The following is a 16,324-nucleotide window of genomic DNA, read 5'->3' as shown; positions in this document are numbered from 1 at the left end:
GGAGCATGCCAACTCTTGCTGGTTAGGGATCCTAAGAAGGGGGACCGTCAGCTTGCCTACCTGCACCTGTGGGCATGAAACGCATGCCCCGTGAAATAGGGCGTCTATACGAAAAATGTACTGAGTATGTAAGGCATGAAAATTAGTACGTAACATACATAAATGAAACATGGAATATAAAAATATGTATATAAATCTGAATAACGTTGTAAATTCTAAAACGTTTATAACGTTATGCACATGCGTATAAATTTTGTGTCATGCATAGGTATGGGTGTACATAATATTGTGAGCACGTGATTTTTGCCCTATATGAATTACTCCCATAAATTCAACAAAAAATAATTTCTTTCAGTGTTTGCAATTTTGCGGATTTTCGTGCCATTTTATGTTAAATGTTTACATTTGTCTGTGCATATTTATTTTATTTAATTAATGGAAAATACAAAAACATGTCTCATTTGCATTTAGTATTCAACTTTGCATTTTTGAATTAAGTAGTAAATTAGTCATTTTATAAGAATTGAAAAATAATCACAAAAATAGTTTAATTCACACTATTTAATTTTAACTTTGATTTTGAGTAATCTTCTTTTAATTTATATTTAATTAATTGTGATAATCTTTATTTAGGTATAATTAGGGGTTTTTAGGTTAATTAGGTTCTAGTATTTAATTTAGATTTTAATTTAATTTTGAAAAAAAAGAAGAAAAAGAATTATTTTGAAAAAAAGAAAAGGGAATTGAAAGGTTAGAAAGTTGGGATGTCTTGTTTTAACTTGTCCAAGACCAATGTGAATTCCCTCACCCAGCCTAATTATGCCAGACCCACACCCCAAACCCGCCAGCCAACCCGTCACTGCAACCCGACCCATTCCCCAAATAATTGATTAAACATAAAAGAAACGAACGGATGAGCCCCAAGTCCCAAACCCGACGCGTACTGTTCTTCTTCTCCAAAGAGTCACTCGAATCCAGCCCCATTTCAGCCCAAATCCATGGTGAGTGAGCATCAAACCCATAACCACGCGTCCATCCACCTCTCCTCTTATCGTTCTAATGGTTTCTGATGCCCAAGATTCCTCCCTCCTCTCACTCGCTCGAATATGAGTTAAATCTCACGATTGGAAGGTTTTGGAGATGATATGCTGGATGAGTGTGAGGCGTTGGATGGATTTCACTCAATCCGAGCCCCACATTCATCAGGGATTCGTCTTCAAAAAGAGCCTTATCCGATTTTGAAGGGGGGGGGGATTGCTGGTAAACGTTTTTGGGGAAAAGGTTGAAAGTTTTTCTTTAATTTATGGTTTTCTGATTTTAGGGTCGGCTTTGAAGAGTTCTTTCAAAGTTTAAGAGAAAACATATATAGAATTATTTTTTATTTGTCGAGTCCGGGTTTGAGTTCCAAGGAAGATAAAAATTGAAGTTCAAGTTTGGTTTTCTACTGTCGTCTTGCTGATTTGCTGCTGAACCTCGCTAGGATATGGGGTAGAGAAGTGTATTGTCGAGTCCATAATTGTTATAAAAGAGATTTGCAACTTCAGGTTCAATTTTCCTCTCTTTATTTCTATGCGACTCTGTTTTGTTTCAGTGTTTTGAGTTATGCGATTCAGTCTAACGTGGTTTGTTCTGTGTTATGATCGAATACCAGTGGTGGTATGTGTTTGAGTATATATAGTCAATAAGAGTCGATTTGGGTAATCATCTTCCATCTCCTGTATGTCGTGATTGTTATTCGGGCTCGAGGTATATTCTGAGTTAAATTTCATCGTGTTCAGTTGAACGATATGTGCAGTTTCTTCCGGTGAAATTCCTTTGCAACATGCTCTGATGTGCATGATGATTTGCTTGAGCCATAATTCAGGGAGTTAACTAATGGTTCTGTAGATGTTATACTAGAATGTGTGGTCGACCTAGAATGGTTTTCACTGTTAGCTGTGGTGTTCTGATTGAGGATTCAGCACACAACTAGCCAATGGTTGTGCTAAAGTTGACCTCAAATCAATTGGTTCAAGTATCCTAGCAATAGAGTGTACTGGAATTTCTGAGTTTGCATCTTTTTATTACTATCATTTAAACTTTTGCGGGATTGAATCAATGAGTTCGAGTTTAGTTTCTCATTCATTCGTGACTAGCTAAGATTTTTGGTAAAATCTGTTGAGCTATGTCGCTTTTCTCTGATGTTTTGTGGCTGAAAACTTGGTTCGAGTCTATTTGTTGCCATTGTTTAGACCTAAAATTGAAGTTTGAGATTCAGTTGTATGAGCTGCGCTCATCTTTGAAGTTCTGGGGATTGGAAAATATCTTCTCCTTCTACTTTAATCCTAATTCATTGAATGTCATTGGTTGAAGGATTTGAGTTGAGTATTCGAGTTGGTAGCATCTTCGTTTTGAGATATGAGTCCGACCATGACTGCTTGTTGAAAATATGATCTTACTTTGCATCAAGTTGTTTCTTTGTTTCACATCGAAGTGCATTATGATCTTCACTCTGTAAAAATTATGCATCAGCTGTATTCATGAAGTAGTTTCTCTTAGAATTCTTGTTCGTTTTCTTGAGGCAGTGCTGGAAATATACTATTTAAATCCTAAAACTCAGTATTGGTAATTTTTTTTGTGCTCTTGGGGTAGCAAAAGTGTCTGGGCTGAATCTTAGCGATTCATGTGGTATCATGTTCTGTTCGATTTAAAAAAAAACCTAGCTCAAAGCTGTATTGGTTCATGTTGTACTGAGTTAAACCCTTGCTAGTTTGTCTTAGTTTCTTCGTTCTAGATGGTACGAGCAGTAGGATTCTCTATTGCTTACCAGAATTTGTGAATTTGGTACACTGCTTGATGATCCATTCTTATCAAATCATGGTTTAAAACAGTGTTAAAACTAAGTTGTTTCACTACTTGTTTAGATGTGCTCTATTCTCCTTCTTCTACTCGAAAGTTACCTACGTTGTTATAGCTCTAAGAGCTCTGTTCTTTAGTGCTGCTAAAAGCAGTTAATTCGAGCAGTGAATTAGGCTGAAACATGCAGTGTTTTGAGGGCATTTGCCAGGGTTGTTAAGCTGTTAAGCCTCTTCTGTTCTGCATTGTGTTAAGAAATTTTGTTCTGCATTGTTTTTCTTGCCTTCTTCTTCTTTGAATTAAACTTGTGACAGACTGTTTTGATATCTTTTCTGCGATAGGCTCGGTTGGCATCACACCAAATGTGACTGAGTCAATGTTTTGAACATGTCGACCTCCTATCATGCTCTTTCCCTATTTGAAATTAATTAGTTTGCATCTATGCTTGGTTGATAGTGTAGTTATTTCTCATGTTTACAAAAATCATGTTTCAAAATTGAAGGACTGAAAGTTCTGTTGGTGTACTCCAGTAGCTAAATCACATTCTCAAGTTCTGTTATTGAGCTCGTACCATGTGAGAGTGCTGATTTTTTTTAATTGATTGTGAAAAGGATTTTTCATTCAAATAAGAGGTAGTTCATTCGCATTTGAGAGAATGTTAGTTTTGTTACAATGTTGATTAAGGATCACATTTGGATGGCTTCTTCTTTTCTATTAAAACGTGCCAATAGTTTAGGTGAAGTCTAAGGACAATATGAATTCTCGCTAACTCCATGATTGATTGATTTGTTTCTACACAGATCAACATCCCTAGAACCTTAACTCCTGCTCCTCGACATAGCAGAGAACGAAGGACCCCAATCCCCAAAGAGGCTACAGCCTAATTTCACTCTCTGGTTTTCTTTTTCTTGGAAATTCACCAGTAGCCATGGAACGATGATTTGGATTGTTAGCCCAATCGTATCTTCATTTGGAGTCCTTTAATGAGATGTTTAATTAATTTTAACTCCTCAAGCCTGTATACTATTAGAAATCCTTTTAAAATAATTTGAGGTGTGCCGTTACAAACAAAATATCAAATGCATGTCCCTCATTTAATTAACATGTGAATCCTTAGAATTCGAGGCGTGCCATTTAGTTGAATTTCCATGGCCCTCGCAAATTTAAAAACACGTAGTTGCTTTAGGCGCGTTAGTTTAGTAATATTACCTTCTTAATTTCGGGTGCGCATTTATGTGACCCAAATACAAATCTCAACAATGTTAGATAAAATATCTCGAGGACCGCGGGTGCATTTATGTGACGTGGTTCAAGACGTATTTTAAATGACGTTGCAGTCTTCCTAATAATTAAATAAAAGCGGTTAAAGTTGAAATTGAACCATAGGCTAAAATGTGTTTAAAATCAGATAATTTAGCCAATTATACTAGTTGGGCGACCGTGCTAAAACCATGGAACTCGGGAATGCCTAATACCTTCTCCTGGATTAACAGAATTCCTTACCCGGATTTCTGTGTTCGCGGACTGTAATACAGAGTCAATCTTTCCTCGATTCGGGATTTGAACCGGTGACTTGGGACATCATAAAATTATCCCAAGTGGTGACTCTGAATCTTTTAATAATATGATCCCGTTTCGATTGTCCTTTAATTGGAAAAACTCCCTTATATACTCCCTTCCGGGGATGTTGGTAAAATGAGGTGTGATAGCTCTGGCGACTCTGAATCTTCAAATAAATAAATCCCGTTTCGATTGTCACTTTATATACCATTTGGTTCAAGGTTTAGAATTCGATCTTAGATGAATTGTTATATTTGGCTTTGTTTATTATCTGATTTTATTACATGTTTGGGCCTAATGTGCTAAATGTTGCTTTTACCGCTTTGATATTATCTGAATTGTATATGAACTGCTACGAAACCCCTCTTCTCTCTCCCGAGGAGTGTACACTGGTCGTGACTTCTTTCTGTTAGTGTCAAATCCCAAATAGAACGAGGCTTGGACAATTTGCAAAGCCAGATGATCTTTTGGTTACCGGCACGCAGCACCCCCTCGGCTCGAGTTGTCCGCTCGGGTAAGCCAGGTCTAGAACAAATAAACCCAGGTTTTTAAACTTAGTATAACAATACCTCATGCTGGATCCCTAGTAGGAACGTTTGTTTGTATCATGTGCATTTTGACTTTGGAGACACAACACAGAGGTTGGGTCTGTCTAGGACAGGTGCACCCGAAATAAAAAGACCATCCTGATGCATCTTACTTGCTACTTGTGCATTTATTTGTTTCGGATTTGCATGCTGACCGGCTTTTGAATAAAAGGAGAGAGTTCGGAAAAGAAATAGCAGTGTAGAGGGTTAAGAGAGTTAATCACCTGTTTTAAGAAAAACCAGTGTCCAAATAGCACCGAAACTCTACTAAATTTTTGAAAAAAGAGGAGAAAAACGAAATAAAAAAAAGAAGAAAGTTTGGTTTTCAAAATAGTCTATTTTATTTGCCCGAAATACGCCAGTTTGATTCCTACCGGATGTGGGATACGTAGGCAACCTCCATCGGGTCTAACTTCCTTTTTTGCAAAATAGCCCAAAAGAACAAAAAATTTACTTTTATTTGAAAACAATTAGGGTGATGCCATTCTTGTCAGAAATAGCCGAATGTCCCTAAAAGGGCGCGGGAAGGCTGCTTTTGCAAGAATAGCCACCTGTGGTCATTTTTCAAGGTTTTCACCGGTTAGCCAACACAACCTTAAAATCTTCGTCTTCGAGGTGCTGAAAGGTCGTATTTGCAAAACCGAATTTTATTTTATTTGAAAAAAACAATAGAAAAGAGAGGAAAAAGTGTCAATTTTGTCTTCGAGTCAAATGAGTCTTGATTTTTGTTTAATCACCTTAACAAATGTGCAGAATGAGCACGAGTCCAAGTTTGCCGATAACAGTCATGAACAAGATCCCTTTGGAGTTGCATATGTGGTGGGAGGATTTGGGAAAATCGGAGCAAGATAAGGTCAGTCTCCATTTGGGAGGTCTCACCGGGTATTAAAAATCAGACCTAGAGGAGATGTCATAAAGGCTTTGGTTACGTTTTGGGACCTGACCCATAACGTATTTCACTTTTCGGATTTTGAACTCACCCCAACCTTGGAAGAGATAACAGGTTATATGGGAAATACTGAAGGGCTGAGGCATAAGTATTTGATTTCTCCAATAGCCGTTAACTCTTACAAATTCATGGATTTGTTAAATATAAATAAGGGAGTCCCGTACTCCGAATTGGAGGGTGGTTTTTCCACTCTACGTTTTATATATTAGAGGTACGGGCATGTAGGAGGGTTCAACAATCCGGCAAACGGGGTTTGTAGCAGAGGGAACTAAACAAAATGGGATGAGCATAGGAGTTTTTCCTTCATGGTAGCTTTCCTAGGCCTTGTGGTGTTCCCCCGGAAAGACGAGAATATCGATTTGCGGGTGGCTGGAGTCGTGAAGGTCCTGGTTACCAATGCCAAAAGCATTCTTGCCCCTATGATAGTGTCTGAGATATACCGAGCTCTCACAGCTTGTAAAGTTGGGGCAGATTTCTTCGAGGGTTGCAATAAGCTATTACAGATGTGGATGATCGAGCACCTGTGTCATCGCCCTCGGTATATGAGTTATGGATCTACAAAGAAAAGTTGCATTGAAGTGTTTGACACAAGGATTTCAGGGTTCAAGCTTCCAGAGGGGTTTGGAGATTGGGTATCCCGCCTTCGTTCCATTACTGCAGGACAAATAGAATGGACATTGGGTTGACTTCCTGTTGAAGATATTGTATATATGCCCACCACTGGTCCTTACTTCCTCCTAATGGGTCTGCGAGGTATTCAGCCCTACGTTCCTTATTGGGTAATGAGACAGTTGGGAAGGTGTCAGGTGATACACCCAGATGAAGATCTTAGTGTTTATGCGGTCGAGGTTAGTTCCGACGGCCAATTTCATGAAGAAACAATTCGTTCTATTTGGAATGAATGCCAGTATTTGACGGTGAACACTCGAGTGCGTGACCTATCTAGAGGCGAAGTCTCACCCGCCTATCTTGCCTGGTATATAGAAAGAAGAAAACTGCAAGGGCCGAACCAGAAAAACCAGCCAAAAAGCCTCACATTCAGGAATTCGTTGAGGCGTCGCAAGACAGTGGGCTTGGTTGACTAAGGAGAATGAGTACAGGGCCACAATAGGAAAATTGGAAAAGCAAGTCAGAGAGCTTCAATTCGAGAGTGTCTTGCAAGTTGCGGCGGACGAAGGAGAAAAGAAAAGGCTAGCCAATGAAAATGAGGCCCTTCAAGACCAAATTCAGAAAATGAAAATAGTAGTAGAAAACCCCGCCCGAAGTGCCAAAGATGAAAAGCTCATCAATAACCTGATGCAGAGAGTGAATGACTATAGTTTTGATTTGAACAAAGCAAAAAGTGAACTAGCCGGGGCTCGAAAGCAATTAGCTAAAAACGCAAATGAACGAGTGCACCTGGTTAAGCAGTTGAAAGAAAAGTACGACAATGAGGTCGCAGGATTAAGGAAAAGGGTCATCGCCACAGAAAACAAAATGATCAAACAGGCGAAAGACTTCAAGGTTGAAAGAGAACATTGATATACAGCTTTGGCACAATTAGAAATAGATTTGTAACAACTTCAGGAGCAGAATCATGTGGCCGAGCAAACTTTGGAAGCCAGGGCCAGCAGATCGGGCATTTGTTTCAAGAAAAATGTGTCATAAGAGAGAGAATTAGAAACATCGCCGATTACATTGTTATGAAGTGCCAAGTCTGTGAGGATATGACTCGCACTAACTTCTTCGCGATGGTGATGACATTCGTTAAGCAGATAATGAGTGACTTGGACCGGCTTCAAAGGGATCTTGCATATAGGCCCGCGGCGAGACCGAATGATGTCCCGCAGGCACCAGGAGCATTGATGTATTCATGATTTCTCATTTGAGTCTGTATTTCCTTTTGCGTTAGAGTCTGTCAGTTGTGCTGAGTTTGTATTTTCTTTTGCTGGAGTCTATCAATTGTGTTCGAGTCTGTATTTTCTTTTGTTGGAGTATGATAGTTTATTTTTGGAGTCTATATTTCGTCTCTTCATCCGCGTCTATTAGTTTCTCTCGGAGTCTGTTATTTTGGAGTCTTTGTAATCAAAGTCTTTGCTTTTTATGAAACTTGAAAATCCCAAAATATGTTATTTGACACTTATCTCCCAGAACTACGCTCGGTCTGATTCATGCGAGGTCATGATACGTAGGCAATCTCCATAGGATTCAACCATAACCAAAGAAAGAGAGAGAGAAAACAAGAGAGAAAAAGAAAAGAAAAGAGAGAAAATAAGAGAAAAAAAGAAACAATGGCAAAATAAGAGGGAAATGAAAAAAGAAGAGCAAAGGCCAGAATGAAAAGAAAGAGAAAAAGAAGGAAAGTTGCAAATGGAAAAGCCGGGATTATGCAAGCAGCTGATCAAATGCATAATAGAAACGGTTAACTGCTTAGGTGAATTCATTCCCCAAAATGTGGTTACCAATCTGTTAAAGCCCTAACCACTAACAAGGTTGTTGTTGATGTATTGAGTTCAGGCAGGTGGTTAGTTGATTGGCATTCTGGCAACTCACTCATACAACACCCGATCAAAAGACAGGCTGAATATGGCCAACCAAGAACCGGAGACAAGTATTGTTGACCCGTCAAAAGAGGTGGAAGAACTGGATGTTAATGCAATGAAGGAAGAGATGTATAAGTTAAATCAGCAGATGGCTGAAATGTACCAAGCCTGGGCAAAGGGGTATCCACCACCGGTTTATCCCTCTAACACTGCTTATATCCCACCATCGGCCCAACCTCAAGAGCCTCCCACTGTGAACTCATCTCCAGCCTTTCCTCTCTACTAACAATGCTATGGCACCATTTCCCATACTTCTCAAGCTCCACCACCCAAATAAGTCCCATACCCTAATCCACCAAGCACTCCTGTTTTTGTGGCACCTCCACCCGCTGCATTACATCGATCTTCCAGTGAACCTCTATTCCAGACTCACGACAATCAGTATTATCCCCCTGAACCCACCTTCAAAATCTCAGAACCATGTTCTTACACCCCTCATCTTGATCTCCCGGCAGAGACCGAGAGGCCACCCAAAAATCCCGAGCATGAAGAGATGATCAGAAAGGTCAAAAGCTTAGAACGATCGTTCAGAGATATGAGGGGGTTGGGAGGTCAAGTAAGTATAGCCTACAAGTATTTATGTCTGTTCCCAGATGTTCAGTTACCTGCAGGGTTCAAGATGCCCATGTTTGATCTATACGACGGGCATGGTGACCCAGTAGCATACTTAAGAGGATTATGTAGCAAGATGAGAGGAGCAGGCGGAAGAGATGAGTTGCTGATGGCATATTTCAGCCAAAGTCTGAGTGGATCGGCATTAGAATGGTATACTAAAGAAGATCACAGCAGGTGGTACACATGGGACAATTTGGCCCAAGCCTTCGCCTGCCATTTTCAGTATAATCTTGAAATTATCCCAGACCGTCTGTCATTAACAAAGATTGAGAAAAATCCCGGTGAGAGTTTTAGAGAATATGGATTCCGTTGGAGGGAACAAGCAGCCAGGGTTGACCCTCCGATGAAAGAAAGTGAGATGGTTGATTATTCTTGCAGGCTTTGGAACCCACTTATTTTGGTCACTTGGTGTCAGAAGTGGGTAAGTCCTTTAATGAGGTTGTAAAAATGGGAGGCATGGTTGAGGAGGGACTCAAGTCCAACAAGATCATGAGTTATTTAGCAATCAAAGCGACCACCCAGGCCATTCAAAACGGTACTGGAGGCGTACTCGGGAAGAAGAAAAAAGAGGATGTTGCGACAATCGAGTCGGGAGCTTGGGTTGGGTCCAGGGGCCCTTCATGTTGCTACAACCAGCCTCGACCCTATCATCAAACTTACCCCCACATTCCATATAGCCCACCACAACACTACTACCCACCGCCTGATCCCTATTTTTACGTCCATCTCGCATAAACCTATACCTACCCCCCTGCTCACGCACAATAGCGTGTGCCAGCTCCACAAAATCCATACCAAGCTCCCCAAAATAACTATCCACCCCCAAAAGCCTACATGAATCCCCATGGAACAGGTTTTCGGCCCAATTAATCCTTTAAGAATGAGAGGTTGCAGAAACAGAAGACTTTCACTCCTTTGGGAGAATCATATACTAGCCTATTCCACAGATTGAGACAGTTGGGTATGTTGAATCCGATCAAGGCTAAACTACCGAATCCCCCTCCCAGAAATCTTGACCGCTCGGTGAGTTGTGAGTATTGTTCAGGGGCCCCGGGTCACGACACAGAGAAATGATGGAAATTGAAAACAACTATTCAAGAGCTCATTGATACTAATCGGATTGAGGTCCAAGCCCCGGAGGCACCCAACATCAACCAGAACCCATTGCCGGCCCATCATGAGACTAATATGATTGAGATAGTGCATAATGGAGGGGAGCCTAAGAAGCCTTCACAAACCATCATGATGATTCGGGCTAGTGAAGCCAAGCCGTTTGAAAAGACAACAAATGAGAAGTCTATGATCAAGTTGAACGGGGCAAATAATGAACCATTTGTGGAGGTCAAGAAGGCGTCCTCAAGTGACATTGCAGGAAAACATGAAAGAGCAAAAGTGGTTGTGCCAGGAGTGACGAACAAGCCTGTGGTAATTGTGAAGGGCGCCCGCACAAATCCTGTCATTATCAAACCGGTAACTCAATTACCCATAGTCAACAACAAGGCAGACCCATGGAATTATGAACGAGTGACAGTGACTTACAAGGGGAAAGAGGTTAAAGAAGAAATGTGTGAGACCCATGGTTTGACTCGATTAGGGAGATGCTTTGCCCCCGAAGAGTTGAGAAAAGCTAAGACCTCCAAAGGTAACCCAGTGTTGATGAAGAAAGCTGTGACCGAGGAAGAAGCAGAAGAATTTCTGAGAAAGATGAAAGTGCAGGACTATTCAATTGTGGAGCAGTTAAGGAAGACACCGGCTCAGACCTCGCTATTGCCATTATTGATCCATTCGGACGAGCACCGTCGGGCTTTGATGAAGATCTTGAATGAAGACCATGTTCCTAACAAAATCTTAGTAAACCACTTGGAAGAGATAGCCAACAAGATATTTGAGGTAAACAGAGTCACATTTTCTGATGATGAGTTGCCCGTAGAGGGTACGGAGCACAATAGAGCCCTCTATCTGACGGTGAAATGTGAAGATTCTGTGGTTACTCGGGTACTGGCCGACAATGGCTCCAGTGCAAATATTTGCCCTCTTTCCACTCTGAACAAGTTGAAGGTGGATGATGAAAAAATTTACAAGAACAGTATCTGCGTTCGGGGATTCGACGGTGGAGGGAAAGATTCAGTCGGGGACATAGTGCTCGAGCTTACAATAGGGCCAGTTGAATTTACTATGGAATTCCAGGTGCTCTATGTGGCTGTTTCTTACAATCTGTTGTTAGGTCAACCCTGGATTCATGCTGTCAAAACGGTCCCGTCCACTCTGCATCAAATGGTTAAGTTTGAATGGGATCGACAGGAAATTGTTGTATATGGCGAAGACAATTTGTGTGTTCCCAGTGATACCGTTGTTCCGTTCATAGAGTTTGAAGACGAAAAGGGGACATGGGTTTATCAGGTTTTTGACACGGTATCAGTAGAGAAAATTCCTGAAGGGAAATGCGTGCCGACTCTAAGGGTAGCTGCTGCATTAGCCATGGTAGCCGTTGAAATGTTGAAAAATGGTTTTGTACCGGGCAAAGGTTTGGGTGCATGTCTGCACGGTATCGTATAGCCGGTCTCTCTTCTTAAAAACATGGATACATTTGGTCTGGGGTTCAAGCCCACAGTCGCAGACGTGAGAAGAGCCAGAAAAATGAAACAGAGAGCATGGGCCCTTCCAAAACTAGTCCTGCATCTTCCCCGATCATTTGTTAGGCCTTGTACCAGAAAACGCCTAGTGACGACGGTTCCCAATTTGGTGGTTGATGTGGATGGAGATTTGATGGAAAGGTTCGAGAGGATATTCGCCAATGTGAACGTGTTGGAAGCTGGAGAGGGTTCTAGCAAGGCGGATGTGCAATTTATTGGGCCCAGTGCAAAGATTAACAATTGGGAAGATACTCCTCTCCCCACCAGGAGGGAGTTTTGGTAGTTTGCTTTGATTTTCTTTCAATTTATCTGGATTATTCTAGGGTTGTAATTCTTATTCTATGTTTCGTACATTTGGATGTGTAAACCCCGTTATCTTTAATTTCAATAAAATGCAATTTCTCTTTTCCTCTCTTCCTGATAGTTTTATTTTTGTTTTCCTTTCTTCCTTGTACATTTCTTTTTATGCTGGCTTCAATGATATGACATGCATGCGAAATCTCTAGCCCAGTCTTAAAAGCCAATCTAATTTTGAAATAGTATTTCAAGAAATAGAGTGTGATGTTGAATCGGAATATGATGAAGATGAAGCCTTTGAAGAGATTAGTAAAGAATTAAGCCATTTTGAAGAAAAACCCAAGCCTAACCTGAGTGATACAGAAGCAATCAATTTAGGGGACCGAGATAATGTCCGGGAAACTAAAATAAGTGTCCATCTTGAACCACAACTCAGAGAGGAGATAATTAAAGCACTGTTTGAATTCAAAGATATTTTTGCATGGTCTTATGACGATATGCCAGGTCTAAGCACTGACTTAGTGGTTCACAAATTGCCCACTAACCCGGCATTCCCTCCTGCCAAGCAGAAGCTGAGGAAATTTAAAACTGATATGAGTGTGAAGATTAAAGAAGAAGTCACCAAGCAATTTGAGGCCAAAGTCATTCGGGTCACCCGGTATCCTACCTGGTTAGCCAATGTTGTGCCTGTGCCGAAGAAGGATGGCAAGACTAGGGTGTGTGTCGATTATCAAGATCTCAACAAGGCATGTCCCAAAGATAATATCCCATTGCTGAACATCCATATATTGATCGATAATTTTGCCAAACAAGAGATTGGCTCTATTGTGGATTGTTATGCGGGCTACCACCAGATCTTAATGGATGAGGAGGACGCAGAGAAGACAACATTCATCATGCCCTAGGGAACGTACTGTTATTGGGTCATTCCATTTTGTTTGAAAAATGCTGGGGCAACCTACATGAGGGCAATGATGACCATATTCCATGACATGATACATAGGGAGATCGAGGTTTATGTGGATGGTGTGATTGAAAAGTCTAGAAAGCAGTCTGACCATGTCATAGATCTGAGAAAGTTCTTCCAAAGGCTTCGCAGGTACAATCTCAAGCTCAATCCTGCAAAATGCGCGTTCGGTGTTCCGTCTTGAAAGTTGTTGGGATTCATAGTCAGCCGACGAGGCATTGAATTAGACCCGTCAAAAATCAAAGCCATACAGGAATTGCCCCCTTCAAAGAACAAGACTGAGGTGATGAGTCTGTTGGAAAGATTGAATTACATCATCAGTGCCAAGTGCATGGATATTTGATTCATTCTCCACCATCTGAATTACATACAATGTCTGCACCATGGCCTTTTGTTGCTTGGGGTATGGATATCATTGGACCAATCGAGCCAGCAGCATCCAACAAACACAGGTTTATTCTGGTGGCCATTGATTATTTCACCAAGTGGGTAGAGGCTAATACATTCAAGTCTGTAACTAAGAAGGCGGTGAATGATTTTGTGCATTCAAATATCATTTGCCGGTTCGGGATACCGAAGGTGATCATTACAGACAATAGAGCTAATCTTAATAGTCATCTGATGAAAGAGGTATGTCAACAGTTTAAGATTGTGCATCGCAATTCCACACCATATCGTCCCAAGGCGAATGGAGTAGTCGAGGCGGCTAACAAGAACATAAAGAAAGTACTTTGAAAAATGGTGGAAGGTTCTAGGCAGTGGCATGAAAAGCTGCCGTTTGCATTGATGGGTTATCGCACTACTGTCCGTACTTTAGTAGGGGCGATGCCTTATTTGTTGGTATATGGTACCAAAACAATGTTACCCGCAGAAGTGGAAATTCCATCCCTTCAAATTGTCGCGGAGGCTGAGATCAATGATGAGGAATGGGTCAAAACCCGCTTGGAACAATTGAGTTTGATCGATGAGAAGAGACTAGCAGCAGTGTGTCATGGCCAGTTGTATCAACAGAGAATGGCAAGAGCATACAATAAGAAGGTGCGTCCACGGAAGTTTGAAGTGGGTCAGTTAGTATTGAAACACATTCTTCCTCATCGGGTTGAATCAAAAGGAAAATTTGCCCCAAATTGGTAGGGGCCATTCATTGTAACTAGAGTGTTGTCCAATGGTGCATTGTATTTGACAGATGTAGAAAACAAATGTGTAGAAATGACTATCAATTCTGATGCAGTCAAGAGATACTATGTATGATTTCTTTCTTTGATTGCACTTGTTTGTATTTGGCATGTCTCGAATATTGAAATGACAAAGGCTTTTGTTCTGCTATCTAAACACCTTATCCTTCATTACCCCTTTGAGCCTTGTTTATTCTCTTTCATACCCCTCTTTCGGAATTAGTAACAAATATAAAAAACACAAGCGTAAAAGATAAGTAAAGGAAGAAGAGAAAAATAGAAAGAAAGGAAAAAAGAGAAAAGAAAAGATGAAAATTGAAAAAAAGAGTAAAAAAGAAGAAAGAAAAAAAACAACAAAATAGCAAAAAGAGAAAAGGAGTAAAGAAAATAAAATAAAAGAGAAAAAAAAGAGAAAAAAAAAAGAAAAAGAAGAAAAAAGAAGAGAGAGAAAAGTACAAAAATGAAGCAATTCCTATGTCATGAACTACGTTTGACCTCATTCCTTTTAAGGATATGTAGGCAGCCTCACGGTTCGGTCCCACTACAATAAAAATCCAAAAGTCCCCAAGCAAGAAACTGGGGCAGAAGTTGTGGTTGTTGTAAGAAATCTGGCTCCGAAAGTTGTAGTTTTGAACCCATGTGAATCGTTTTGAGCCTTTGATATCCTTTCTTTCTAACCCCATCCAAAAGCCCACATTACGGTCCAAAGAAAGACCTTCCGATCGATTTTCAAGAAATGCCAAGTCAAGCAGATAGCGGTGATTCACATCAGGAGCAACACTCTTGTCCAAAGAGGGAAAAGAAATAAAAAATGAGAGAGTATTATTGGTGAAAACCCTCACGGGCACCGTAAGGCGACGAGATCTGAGAGAAATAAAAAAATGAGAGAGTCTTATTGGTGAAAATCCTCACGGGCACCTTAAGGTGAAAGTGAGTTGACAGATGAATGAATGAGAGAGGTCTGCTGGTGAAAACTTTTCAAGGCACTGCAGGATGAACAAGGTCGGGATTTGGATGAAGAAATCAGGTTATGGAAATTCCGGGGCAAGAAAATGTGGCAACTGGAAGTTGATTGGTTGGACAGATTGGGTCGACTAATCCAAAATGCATGTCATGATCATTGGTGCCTGCTACTCCATCCAGATAAGTCCTTTTTCTTTTTCCTCTTCAGATAGTCTTCCAGTTTTGGATTTTCTTATCCTTAATTCTGAAAGTCATTGCATTTCATTCCTCTGGGTTTATTTCTCTAAGATGTTCCCAATGTCAGTTCTATTTAAGCAAATAAGAAGGAATTTCAAAGCTCACTACCACCTTCAAGATTACAAAGCACAGTGCGGCCAGAGCATACCAAAGATAGCATGAGTAAAGTGGGGTAAAGTGCCAGCAAGAGTTCCATCGACAAAATGATTTGGTAATTTCATGGGGGATGCAGAGGTTCAGTTAAAGGGGTTAGAGGTGTGAAATAACGGTTCGGGTATAGAACACTCGGGTCATTCAAGTTATGGGGTTTTGAAAGTCAGTCAGAAAGTCAAGCGATTCAGGGCTAGTTCGGGGAAGCCAGTCAAAACAAAACAATGCAATGAAGAGACCTTGAGCAAAGAATGCCATCAACTAACCACCATATTTAAAACTGACAAGATTTTTTATTTGATTAAAACAGGGGCAGGAAATTTCGGTTGTTTCGGAGAAACCCTCCGTAGAGAAAGGCACTCACCAAACAGGTTTGATTTTTGATTTTCTGGACCCTCCTGGAAAATGGGACCTAGTTTAAAGTTCAGAAATAGCATAATCTAGCATAAATGTATACCAAAGGAATATAAGTTAGCTTAGAAATTTGCATGTTCGATATATGATTCAATTAGGAGTTTCCAGGACCCTCCTGAATAATGGGACTTAGCTTTAAGATTTTGATTAGATAACAACATTTAACGTAGACTCTGCTGTAGGGTAGTATAATTCAGCCATGAAAGTTGTCACCCTTAAGATAAAACTTGACCTTTGATTTTCAGGACCCTCCTGGATAATGGGGAGTAGTTTAAGACATTCTTAGATAACAAGATGTAGCGGAAGTCATGCCTTTAAAAGATATAGCTTAGATTTAAAATTGCCGTTTAGTTAAGAGTT

Source organism: Nicotiana sylvestris, chromosome 8, assembly GCF_000393655.2.
Source record: "Nicotiana sylvestris chromosome 8, ASM39365v2, whole genome shotgun sequence".
NCBI lineage: Eukaryota > Viridiplantae > Streptophyta > Magnoliopsida > Solanales > Solanaceae > Nicotiana > Nicotiana sylvestris.
The sequence above is the reverse complement of the archived record's forward strand: the minus strand, read 5'-3'. Positions refer to the sequence as shown.